This window comes from Canis lupus, chromosome 1, assembly GCF_011100685.1.
Source record: "Canis lupus familiaris isolate Mischka breed German Shepherd chromosome 1, alternate assembly UU_Cfam_GSD_1.0, whole genome shotgun sequence".
Taxonomy (NCBI): Eukaryota; Metazoa; Chordata; class Mammalia; order Carnivora; family Canidae; genus Canis; species Canis lupus.
In genome coordinates, this window is record NC_049222.1 from 47715490 (window position 1) to 47728810 (window position 13321).

Below are 13321 nucleotides of genomic sequence, written 5' to 3' on the forward strand. Positions count from 1 at the left end.
ATGCAGAACTTCAAACCCCCTAATCCACTAGCTCTTTGTTCCACCTTCTAACACACGTACACACACCAGCCTTCAACCTTGATGGGTAAGAATTGTGTTTGCCTACTAGTCACGAAATCCCCAAGTTGACAGTGGCTTAGACACTTTCCTGTCATGCAAAATAAGTCCAGTGGTAGGCAATCGAGAGTCAGTGTGGTGACTCCATAATGTCATCAGTGCCCTGACCTCTTTCTCTCTTTCTGTTCTGCCATTCTTAACATGACTTTCATCCTCAAGGTCACTTCATGGTTACAAGATAGCTCCTGCAGCTCCAGCCACCAAAGCCATATTCCAGGAAGGAAAGAAAGAGAAAGGGGAGGAGCAAAATGGGTACATGACACTTAATGTGGCTCTCTTCAAAGAGCCGTTCCCAGAAATCTCACTCAGATTTCTCCATGGCCAATGTGGAGTCACATGACCACCCCTGACTACAAAAGAAGCTGGAAATCATGGTGTTTTAAGCTGGGCACAAAATTGCCCCAAATGTTGGGTTCTGTGAGTAAGGAAGAAGGACAAAATGAGTACTTACTAGATCATCACAACAGATAACCTTACTTCGTCCTTATTGAAAAGGAGACACTCCAGTTGACCTCATCCATTCTCCTCTCCACCAGTAAAGCTTTGTCTTCATCCACTTTTCTCTCCCTTTAGAGAGAGTTCTTACATACTAAAGTAGGTCTGACCCAGGCTCTTCCATGACCTCTGGGATCCAGCCTCTTCTCTCTTGCATCTTCAATTTCTCTCTTTTCATTAGTTGCTTTTCATAGGTCACCAAACTTTTCTTCTATTAAAAAAAAAAAAAGGCAAAATCAAAGACCAAAAAATTCTCTTCCTTGTCTATCATTCTCAGTGTTCTTTCATGGTACACTCATGAGACAGGCCCTCCAAGTCTCCAATGGCCAAATCCAGTGGCATATCCAGGGGCATTGGTCTACCTTCTCTTTGACATCGCAGAAGCATCTGGCATCGATGCACTGCGTCGGTGGGCAAGCTGCTGTTGGATGGCCTCTAGGCTCCTTCTCACACAAGCCCTCTGTGCTTCGCCACCACATTCCCACCCTCTGATTCGGTGTGACACTGTTGTTCCAGTTGGCACCTCCTTGCATTCTGCTTCTTTCCCACACCCCCTAAATGAGGACATGTGGCAAGGCTTTGGTCCTCTGCCCTCTGCCCTTCGCTCTCCTTGCTCTCCTCTCCTGCAGAGACTTTGCCACTCCCATGCCTTCTGGACTCTACATTGGATTCCAGCCTCTCTGTCTCCCAGATCACCTCTCTTCCAAGTGCCAGCCCACACCTGAACCAGCTGCCTGGGAGGAGAAAGTTTTCAGACAGGATTCTGGCTCGGCTTACCTGAAACTAGCTCTCTAACCACTTGGGCAATGGGTAGAGTCTCTGCACCTGGTTTCTTTACCTGTGTATGAATGGCTACTGTTGGTGCAGTGTCCACTTAGATGTCCCATCATCACCCCAAACTCAGAATGCCTAAAATTGTATTCCACATCTTTTCCCCAAAACCAATCCTTATTTCCGTTGCTGCTTCCCTAGTAGGGTCCTAGGCTGAAAATTCTGAAATGGTCTTTGATTCTTTGTTACTCTCCATATCCGGGAAGTTGTCCAGTCCTGTCTACTCTTGCTTTATAGGTCCCATCAAATCTGTCCCTCTTTTCTGTTTGATTGCTATCTTCACTATAGTCCCCAGAGTGTTACGATGGCTGCCAAGAGGTCTCCTCCCAAAGCTTTTCCTGTGCCCGTCCATCCCATGTGACCCAGGCAAATTGATCTTCCCCAGCCATGCTAGGTGCATGTCAGGTCTCAGGCAGGAGACTGAAAGGTATTTTTCTTGCCCATGTGCTGTTTGGACCAACATCAAAGCCTCTATACTCTGGTCCCAACTAGTTTTTCCACCCCTCTGTCCCTTTCTTGTTGTGCTCTCCTCTCTGACCAGCTGGCCTCCTCATCTTCTGGTGCACTTCCCACTCTCCCCACCTCCACTGTGTTCTTCCTGACTCTCCCCTGAATCTGTCCATGCTTTAAAGGCCTTGCTCAAGGACCCACACTTCCATGAGATCTCTGATAGACCCAGGAACTCCTTTCCTCTGAATTCTTAAATTGGTCTGTCAGGTATTTTCTTAAATTGAGGTATAATTCACATGCCACCAATTCACCCTTTTAAAATGTATGATTCAGTGGTTTTTTTAGTACATTCATATGATTGCACCATCACCACCACATCTGTAACATTTCTGTCACACATTTGATACTCTTCCTAGAGTACCTATTATTCATATTCTTATGTGAATGTCCTCTCTCCCCATAAAACATGGGGGCATGCCAAGCAGAACAACTCACTCAGGCCTGAGACCCTCAAATGCTCAAGAAGGCAGGGCTTTAGGTGAGGAGGATACAGTGACAACAGTTCAGGAAACAAAGACCCAAACTCCCAAAGGGGATGCCACCCTGAAACATCACAGCCTCAGCAGAAAGCCAAGCCATCTTCCCTTTACCCCCTCTTATGTCCATCACAAGGAAATGTGGTTGTTGTGATGCAAGGCTCTGTGCCAAGGGAACCTGAGCTGGGGGGTGTCCTACTCTGCTCCCCAGATCCAGAATATCTGGGCTCCCTCCACAAGCCCACCTGAGGCTTCTCCTCCATTCCTTATTACGCATATTATACTTTGGGATAAAATAGGGGTCATAAGTCAATCATCTTATATAATTCCAATACAAAAAAGTTAACTTTTGGGGTGCCTGGGTGGTTGAGTTGGTTAAGTATCCGCCTTTGGCTCAGGTCATGATCCCAGGGTCCTAGGATCAAGCCCTGCATCAGGCTCCCTGCTCAGCAAGGAGTCTTCTTCTCCCTCTCCTTCTGTTCCACCTCCCATGTGCTCTCTCTCTGCTCTCTCTTTCAAATAAATAAATAAAATCTTTTTTAAAAAGAAAAAAATTAACTTTTTAAATATATAATTTGTGATCAATAGTAACATAATATAGATTACATGCTTTAAATTTTTCATTTAATAAAAATCTATTAACCAATTCCATTAACAAGCATTTTTGGCCACATGACAAAGGGTTAGTCACTGAAAAATGTGTATCACTTTCCATCATAGAATGTGTATCATAGAATGTATACACCACTTACCCATATATTATAATTATTTCTGGATAATAAAAGAGGACTTAAAGTAAGACATACAGTAGATATTTGTATGCAACTTTGCTAAAATCACATTTTGCTTTGAAACACCACCTAGCACAGCATTAATGCCAATATCAGTGCACGGGCTCCAAACAAGCATGAGCAGAGTTGATAGTTTTAATGAGATGACAAATGATAAAGGGAGAATAGTTTCCTCTCATATCACAAACAAGGTTAATTGTAATGAAGAACTGAGAAAAGAAATGAGTATATGGCATCTATTCACATATGAAAGCATATGTCATACATGCAAATATATTACAGACTATTATATGTTCACATGTACTATTTCTTACATAGAAATATATTTTGTATACTTTTTACTAACCTATTATATTCCATAAATTGGCTTGGAATTTGGAATGTATTTTCCCATGAAAGCGAACATTTTAAATGGTATTTAGAACCTAGGTCAGTCTGCAAAATAATCCATAATCTACCTGGAATAATACTATGACAGTCTTAGGATCTAAACTCCCCCAAACCTCTCTAAATTCTGAGTCCTGAGCCTGGTTCTCTGACCCTTGGAGCCCTGGGCCCCCTCAAGAGTAGACCACTCCTTACTATTATTTCTACACCACTACCAAACAGTCAAATCCATTTTAAGAAACACATGGACCTCAGATTTCTTTAAAATATGTACTAGGAAAAAACAAAACAACAGAAAGAAATCCTTAAGTTTTCTATTTCCAAAGATTCAAAATAGTGACCCTTCTTTGCAATGCATGTAAGCATACCTCTTAAAAACAACCTTTTCCTTCTTCTTTAGAGCCTTCAGGAATTTCAGCTGAGATGATTTTCTGGCAGAAATTCTAGATGATTCCACAACTGAATCCAACTTGACCAAACATGGACAACTCACTGGGGATTGAGAATTAATTTATTTTGTGTTACTATCCTAAATTGAAACATGCATTGTGTTTTGAGGCAGTCTAGCTGACACTGACCAGCTCGGTGGAAAAAAAATATCTTGTAAAGCCTTTTCAAAAGATTTCCTTGAAACCTAGTCAACACTCTGGAAACGTACAATGGAGATGACACTATGCAAGTGTTCTTCTTAATGTTCTTTTTTGAGAAATCTGGTCGGCAAACATCTGTTGGTGACACCTGTGCTTTCTGATTGAAATCTAGCCTGAGTATTGAAATTTAATTAGTTAGGTCGGTCTGGAAACTGCACTAGAAAACACAATTTCTTGAGATAATGAGAACAGATGGATTCAGAAGCCACCAAGGATTATTTCAAATCCATTGTTTCATGGAAATATCAAATAGGGCTCTCTGTGTCCCTAAGTAATAGCTTCAGACCAGCTGTGTTGAGGTCATAGGAGGTCCCTGTGAACTGATGCTCTGTTATCTTACTGAAATCTTAGGACACCTTGCCTTCCATAGGCATCCTCCCAAGATCTGGATAAAAATTAACTTGCTGCAATAAAATCTAATCCAAGAGCATGATGGAAGGTAACTGAAAATGTGAATCTGAGGACCCTTTCAGGAAGCTCATGACCACCTCAAATTCACCTTTTACACTAGTCTGGAGGTCTCCATGTGCACCTTCCTCTTCACAAAGACATCCCTTCACTTCTGCCTCCATCGTATACAGGATACAAATGAGGGACCTCATAATACAAGCCTGGTCACGTCTGGATGTGTCAGCTTTCCTGTGACTTGGCACTTCCTCAGGACCAATGGCCTCCTATGCTATGGCTGATCTACTTTTAAATTCTATACTATCAAAAGGAAGGGCCTGGCATTTGTTTCTGCCAAATGCCTCCATATCAGTTTATCATCAGGTAGGATCTGTCCTAAGAATTTCGAAACTCTTTCCTTGGCATCCTTCACCTGCCAGGAGGGAGGCTGGGCCACAGAGAGCTACATAGGAAAGCAGTGCTTTTTCTAAAAAAGGAGCAAATTCTTTCTCTTTCTTCTTTCTTTCTTTCTTTCTTTCTTTCTTTCTTTCTTTCTTTCTTTCTTTCTTTCTTTCTTTCTTTTTCTTCTTTCTCCTATCAACATGTCAGCTGCTTTGCTGAGTTGTCTTTTTTTTTAATGATTTTTTTAAAAGATTTTATTTATTTATTCACAAGAGACACACACATAGAGGCAGCGACACAGGCAGAAGCAGGCTCCATGCAGGGAGCCCAATGCGGGACTTGATCCAGGGTCTCCAGGATCACACTCTTGGCTGAAGGTGGCACCAAACCTCTGAGCCACCGGGGCTGCCCAAAACAAATGATTTTTAAGGAAGGTGGTTTTTGACTCATTCACTATGAGAAGTTGACTGGAGAGGAATGACCATCATCATGGTGTCTCCAACAGTCATTTGAATTTTCAGATAAAACATGTTAACATAATTGCTTTAATGTGATATCTTCACATCCTTTTTAAGGCTTCTTCTTTTTTTAATTTATTTTTTATTGGTGTTCAATTTGCCAACATATATAATAACACCCAGTGCTCATCCCATCAAGTGCCCCCCTCAGTGCCCGTCACCCAGTCACCCCCAACCCCCCGCCCACCTCCCTTTCTACCACCCCTTGTTCGTTTCCCAGAGTTAGGAGCCTCTCATGTTCTGTCTCCCTTTCTGATATTTCCCACTCATTTTTTCTCCTTTCCCCTTTATTCCCTTTCACTATTTTTTAAATTCCCCAAATGAATGAGACCATATAATGTTTGTCCTTCTCTGATTGACTTACTTCACTCAGCATAATACCCTCCAGTTCCATCCACGTCGAAGCAAATGGTGGGTATTTGTCGTTTCTAATGGCTGAGGAATATTCCATTGTATACATAAACCACATCTTCTTCATCCATTCATCTTTCGATGGACACCAAGGCTCCTTCCACAGTTTGGCTATTGTGGACATTGCTGCTATAAACATCGGGGTGCAGGTTTGCTGAATTGTCTAATCCTGAATCAACCCAACCTCAAGTTCTGAGTGAGCAGGATTTATATTTACAACTTAGGTATATGCGCCCCATTGATTCCTAGAAGAACTTACAGCAACATCAAAGGATGTTGATCTATAGGACGCAAACAAGGTGTTTTTCTCTCAATTCATTGTGAAGCCACCACCTTCCACTCACTGAGTCTGTGGCCCTTCCAAGGGATCCTGGCACACCCCAGAAGAAAGAAGTCAGTTCTTATCCTGGAGTGTCTACATGGACTTTTATAAGACCAGGCCAGAGACAATGAATTGAAGAGAAAAGACCGAGTAGGGTTTAAATAAAGATTTGGAAGGATATCAACTGGCCATCTTTTTTCCACTGGGAGAAGAGTTGAAATTTCTGTCTGGACTAAGGGAAGACTTTGGAACAATGGAAGGGTCCCCCTGCTCCTGACCTCATGGGGTCTTGGTGAGGGAAGCCTGCTGCTTTCCATGGCTTTTGGGGGAAACCTGAGGGCAGAGGGGATTGGGGCCTTGCTTCTTGGGTCAAGTCTAAGGAGACAGGTAGTCTGCAAACCAGCATAAGAGTGGCTAGTGGAAATCAGAGCAGGTCAGTAAAAGCAGAGAGACAGAGTTCCCACCTCCCTCACTCCAAGGTCCTGGCCAGGCCGGGAGGAGCAGCTGGACATGTCCTATGCCCTGGGGCCAGGTGGAGCACCTAGGCACAAAATAGGGGAAGAGTACTCAACACCCGTTACTTCCACCCATTGGGGAAATTCATAATAGACTGATTTTTCTAAGAATACCACTTCACTGCCACACGCCACAGACTTTCCCTTGCAAACACACAGACCTATAATGTTTACTATATGAGCAGCATCCTACAATGACAGTGACCCTGCCTGTGGTCAGATGTGGTCACCACAAGCAGATATAGCCAGATACCACAAGTCCTGGCCTCTGCGGCTGATGCAGATGCTGAAGATGCCTGGAGAGGAGTAACATCTCTGCAGAGGCCGCTGGGCAGAGATGATCAAGAACATAGGCTGGTTCCCCAAGGACACTGACAAACACCTCCCAGATTCTAAAGAAGCCTCCAGTTCAGGGCAAGAAGGAATTCTAACTTGACCAAGGAAATCCCTGACTTAAACTGAGTTTACCTAGACTAATTTTTTTTAAGATTTTATTTATTCATGAGAGACACACAAAGAGAGGCAGAGACATAGGCAGAGGGAGAGTCAAACTCCCCACGGGGATCCTGATGCGGGACTCGATCCCAGGACCCGGGGATCACAACCTGAGCCAAAGGCAGACTCTCAACCCGAGCCACCCCAGTGCCCTAATTTTTTTTTTTTTTAACTATGGAGGCTCAAAGTTGGAAATTAAGTAGGTCTCAAATATTGGCTTTTTTTATAATCCCATTTTTGACTATGACATTTGTACCCATCACAAAGAGACACTTGGTCCCTGGCCATGTGGAGTTCCCGCCTTAGTGGTATGAGGGGCCAACACAGAGATGAAATCAGCTCCCTGACTTTCTTTCCACCTTCTGGTCTGTTGTAGCTACTATGGCCTCTCCTTGCAGACAGAGGCTTCTATTCCTCAGTCATAGACCAGCCTCTGTTCCTCAGACACACATGGGCGTCTCCCCCTCAGGTCCACCTGGGCCTCTCCTACACACACACACACACACACACACACATGTACGCACACAGCTTTGTCCTCACACACAAACAGGCCCCTCAGCTAACTCACTGGGAACTTCCTTCCCCAGGTACCATGTGACTTAGCTCAAATCACTGTCTCTGAAACACCCATGCCCTTCATCAATCTCCAGCCCCTTTCTTTGCTTTTAAAAATCTTCATTGCAGTTTTTGCTTCTCAACATTATATACAATATTGAAGTTGTTTATATTGTTTCCCCGAATAGAACATGAATCCCATAATAAACAGGAACACTGTTCTGCTCACCACTGTATTAGAGCAGGTCTGGAGCCATACCTGGCACGTAGTAGGTGCTCAGTGCTTTTCGAGTGGATGAAAGGTCTTAATTTAGAGGAGACTCCATACTGCAGCCAGCAAGTGCACACTCCCGAGTGCCTGTCCTTCAGAAGCTGCACTTGCTGTTTTTGTCCTGCTGTCCTTGGCTCCTGGCTTCAGAAGGCCCATCAGTGCGTAATTTCCCTACTGATTTGGAGCAAGTTTGAGAAATACCAATATTCTGCATCTGCAGGAAAGATCTATTTTTCTCATTTATGGATTTTTAGTACAGTCATCATAACTGCTTGGGTTTAATGGTGTGCAAATGCTGTTGGTTTGAGTCCCTTAAAAAAAATGTAAAAAAAGAGAAAAAAAAAAAAAAGAACAAGAGGCAGTGAGGGAGTAAAAAGAAATATCTGTCTCCTGTTTTCTAAAGCAGGATGAAGCTCCTTCAACAACATCACCTCCCAATAAGTGAACTTTGCACGGACTCTCACAGGGATGCTGAGCCTGACTCTGTGGTTGCAGGGAACAAGGAAGGGTGGCTGTTAATTTCATGGCCACCTGTCAGGGCCTCAAAGGTGGTGACCTGCGAGTCCCCACCTGCCCCCTCCCCTACCCCTCCTGCCTTCTGCCCCTCTGTTCATGACTATTTTGGGATTTGCTGAACCTCCACTGACGGAGGAGTAAAGAAGAGAATCCATGACCTGAAACCAGCCTTCTAGAATTCCTTTGTCAGCAGAAGTGGTTCCAGCTCTGAGTATTAAAGAGAAGAGGTCAAAATTGTCCCTAAAACTAGATTTTGGGTAATCCACCACTAGAACAGAGGATGGGGAGGAAATGGCTGGTCTGGGGACCTACAGACTGCACCCTTTATACCCCATGGTCCCCCCACTCCTTGTCACTTCCTCCTGTCCATCCTCCCCTTGGTGGCACGTGATCTAGTGGTCCTCACCAGAAGCAAACCCTGTCGTGTCCTTATCCTGTTTGAATCCCTGCTTCCTTGTCCTCAAGTATGCAACTCCAGTGGCCTAAAATGGTAATCACTCACCTCTAAGCTCCTCTTGGATGCCCACAGGCCATCTCCCCACCAGGCCCACCCTGTCTGCCTCCCTTTCTTTCTTTTTTCTTTTTAAAGATTTTATCTATTTATTCATGAGAAACACAGAAGGAGAAGCAGAGATATAGGCAGAGGGAGAAGTGGGCTCCTCCCAGGGAGCCCAATGCAGGACTCAATCCCCCTGGGATCGAGACTTGGGATCACTCTCTGAGATGAAGGCGGATGCTCAACAGCTGAGCCACCCAGGCATCCCCCCTCCCCTTCTTTCTGAATTGGAGCCCCATTTTGAGGCTTCCTTCCACAGGAGCACTGCACTCTCCTGTTATGTACCCTGATACACTAATTATCCCCCCAATCTAGTTATTCTCTCACACTCAACTGCAAGTTCCTTGACCGCAAGAAGAGCATCTTTCATCTAAGGATCCCTGGTGCCTGGCCCATTATAGCTTTCAAAAAAAAATTAGTGAATGAATGATAAATGTATGACTTGGTTCTTCTACAGTTTCCTTTTATTCAAGATGTTGAACTACAGCATCCAAAGTCAGAACTTGAAATACTCCCCAAAATGTCATTATGGAGAAGCACTGGCCACTACATATCTGTTAGAATGGCCCAAATCTAAACACTGACAACAGAAAAAGCTGGCGAGGATACAGAACGACAGAACTCCCATTCATTGCTGGTGGGAGATCAAAATGGTGCAGCCACCCAAGAGGACAGTTTGGAAGATTCTTATCAATGAAACTGAACATACCCTTGGGGCTCCTGGATGACTCAGTCAATTAACCATCTGACTCTTGATTTTAGCTCAGGTCACCATCTCGGGGTTGTGAGATTGATCCCTGCGTCGGCCTCTGTGCTTGAAATTCTCTCTCTTCCTCTCCCTTTGCCCCTCCCCCCCAAAAAAAACCCTAAACATTCTCTTACCATAGGCTCCTGCAATCTCACTCTTTGGTTTTTACCCAAAATAAATAGAAAACATGTCCACACAAAAACCTGCACATGGATATGTATAATAGCTTTATTCATAACTGCCAAAACTTAGAAGCAACCAAAATGTCCTACAGTAGGTGGTTGGATATCTAAACTGTGATATATCCAGTCATTGCAATATTATCTAGCACTAAAAAGAAATGAGCTATAAAGGCATACAAAGAGATGAAGGACTCTTAATTGCATTATTACTGAGTAACAGAAACACATCTGACAAGGCTGCATCCTGTATGATTCCATCTCTATGACATCCTGGAAAAGGTAAAACTGTAGGAACAGTAAAAAGATCAGTGCTTGGGGGGATGGGTAAGGGATGTGGGATGAATAAGTACAAAGGATTTTTAGGGCAGCAAAAGTACTCAGTTTGATATTATAATGATGGACACATGTCATTGTACATTTGCCCAAACCCATAGACTGTATATAACCAAGAGTGAACTCTACTAATGTAAACTCTGGATTTTGTAGGTCATCCATTGTAACAAATGTATCACTTGGTGAGAGATGTTGATAGTGGCAGAGACTGTGGGTGCAGGGGCTGGGGGGATATGGGAATACTCTCTATTTTCTGCTCAATTTTGCTATGAACTAAAACAGCTCTGAAAAATAAAATCTATTAACTTAAAAAAATACACTGACCACCACTTCAAAAAAGTAATGACATGATAATAATGATCAAAGCACATGCACACACCCACAGTGGGATGAATCATGAAATCAACAGAGGACATTTCCTAAATGTGTCTCCCTTGAAAAGCCACAGCTGGTACAATATCCCATCAGATGGCTTCCATCCTGGGTCTGACCGGAGGCAGCCCCAGCAGGCTCTCTTTCCCCTGGATTAGGCCCTCCCTGAGTAGTGCCCAGGGTCCGTCTGAAGACAGGGACCTTGGGATAGAATGCTTAGGTCCATCCACGTTTCTGGGGAGCTGGGAACATGGCAGTATAAGCTTGCAGTCAGGAAAATTGGCTCAGGATTTCCTAGGTTGGGCCTATTTTAGGCTGATTATCAGTAGTTGGTTTCCTTTGCAGAGCAAAAGCCTGTTTAGCCTTGTACACATCCGACTGCCTGATTTAGAAGGACTTCAAGGGATCTTAAGAGGAAATGTGTTTGGAAAAAATAAGAACATTCTACTGCTGCAGGCAGAAGTAACAAGGGCCGGAGGCCTCTCCCACTTTGTGCATGATTACCTCTGAAGACTGTGAGGGAATAAGAGCCTTCCTGCCCCTTTGGCAATGTATGTCTACTGAGAACTGTTTGTGGTGGACATTTGTAGTTACCCCAATGCATTCCTTTCTACAAGGACTGGATCTCTCTATTCCCTAGGGAGTGCAAGCCTGACCAGGGTACTGCGCTTCCCCCATCACGTCCCCATGGAAGACCCCATTTCTCAGAAGCTGCTGCAGAGTGAAAAGACCACCCAGAGTGGTCAGGCACAGGGGTCCTGGCCCTGCACTCACCACCACCCAGCAAGTGTGAAGGACGTTCATTGTGTGTGCCTTCATTCCCATCTCAGTGTCCATAACTTTGAAAGAAGCTGAGGCAGCCATGTAGAGTAGCAGACAAATTGTCACGGAAAAAGTAGGCCTTCCAAAGGTGAACCATGGATTTAGCAAGTTTCTCTGGTTTGCCCCCTTCTCCAAAGCTCTGTGAGAAGACAACTACAGGGATAGAAAAGACACCAAAAGCATGATGGGGAGCCCCACCTTCTGCGGAACTCACAATTCCTCCATCCGGCTAATCAGCACGATTTGCCAACAAGGGAAGTACGTTAGTCACTGGCTGACACCCAAGTCAAAGTGACTTTAAAAAAACAAGAGGATTTATTGCTTCGCAGGGATAACCCAGCACCAGCCTGGCTTGATCCAAGGGCTTGGTTTATGTCCTAAGGACATGACCTCTCAACCTCTTTCTCCCTTCTCTCCATCTCTCAGGCTCTGTTTCCTCCACATTGGCTTCACCCTCAGAACCAGCCCTCAGAGTGACAGAGCAGGCCCTGATGTGCCCCAGGCTATGTCCTCCCAGTTCAGCAACCCCAGTGAAGGAAAGTAGAAGGGCTCCCTCTTCCACATCTGCCAAGGCCTGGGACACATTCATGAGGCCTACACTGGCTGGGCTCAGCCCTGAGCCAGTTACAGGAGCAAGAGGACTCCAGTGGCCTACTGGGCTGGGCCTAGGTACCCACTGCTGCCAGAAGTGAAGAGGCAGCCCTCTTCAAGCAACAGGGATCAAGAGTAGAGGGGTGGCTCACCACGCGGATGTCAGGGCGGGCTGGCTGTGACAGTCTCCTGATGTCCCCCTGCATTAGCCTCCACTGGATGATCCCAGTGTGTAGACAAAGTCAGGAACACCACCGCTCAGCCAATCTAATGAGGGCTAGCAGAGACTAACTCTGTGGAGCCTACCAAGCATTTGCCAAGCCCAACCCTGGAGCCATCCATCACCCTACGTGCCTCCCTCACCCTCACATTTGGTCAGCCACTGAGTTCTTCCAACCTCAAAACTAGCAGCAACCTGCCCTCCCCTCTCCGTGCCTGCTACCGCTGCCAAGGCCAACAAGGATCCCTTGTATCCACTTCTCATGGCTGCTAAGTGCCACAAACTTAGCAGCTGAACCCAACAAGAATGTACTCTCTCAGTTCTGAAGACCAGATGTCCACATCAAGGCACCAGCAGGGCCATGCTCCATCTGAGACGCTGGGTAGAAGCCTGCCTTGCGTCTCCCAGTTCCCTGGGGGTGGTGGCAATGCTTGGTGTTCCTTGGCCTACAAGGGCATCACTCCAATCCTGCCTCTATCACCTTGTGGCCTTCTCCCTGTGTGTCTATGTCTTTACGTGAAGGTATCTTCTTAAAAGGACACCAGTCAGATTGCATTCGGGCCCATCCCAATGGCTTCATCCTATTGATTCTATCTGCAAAGACCCTATTGATCACACTCATAGGTACCATAGGTTAGGACTTCAACAGATCTTTTTGGGATCTGTTCAACCCATGACATCACTTCTATCCTAAAACATGGATGGCTTGTCTGCAAACACCCTCTCAACTCTGCTAGAATGTTCAGTTCCCTAGAATCAGCTGACGCGCCCTTTAGGGCCACACAGGAAAGCAGCAAGGTCTGTCAGGAGCATGCAGGTGGGGAGGAAAAGGCAGGCAAGACCCTTCA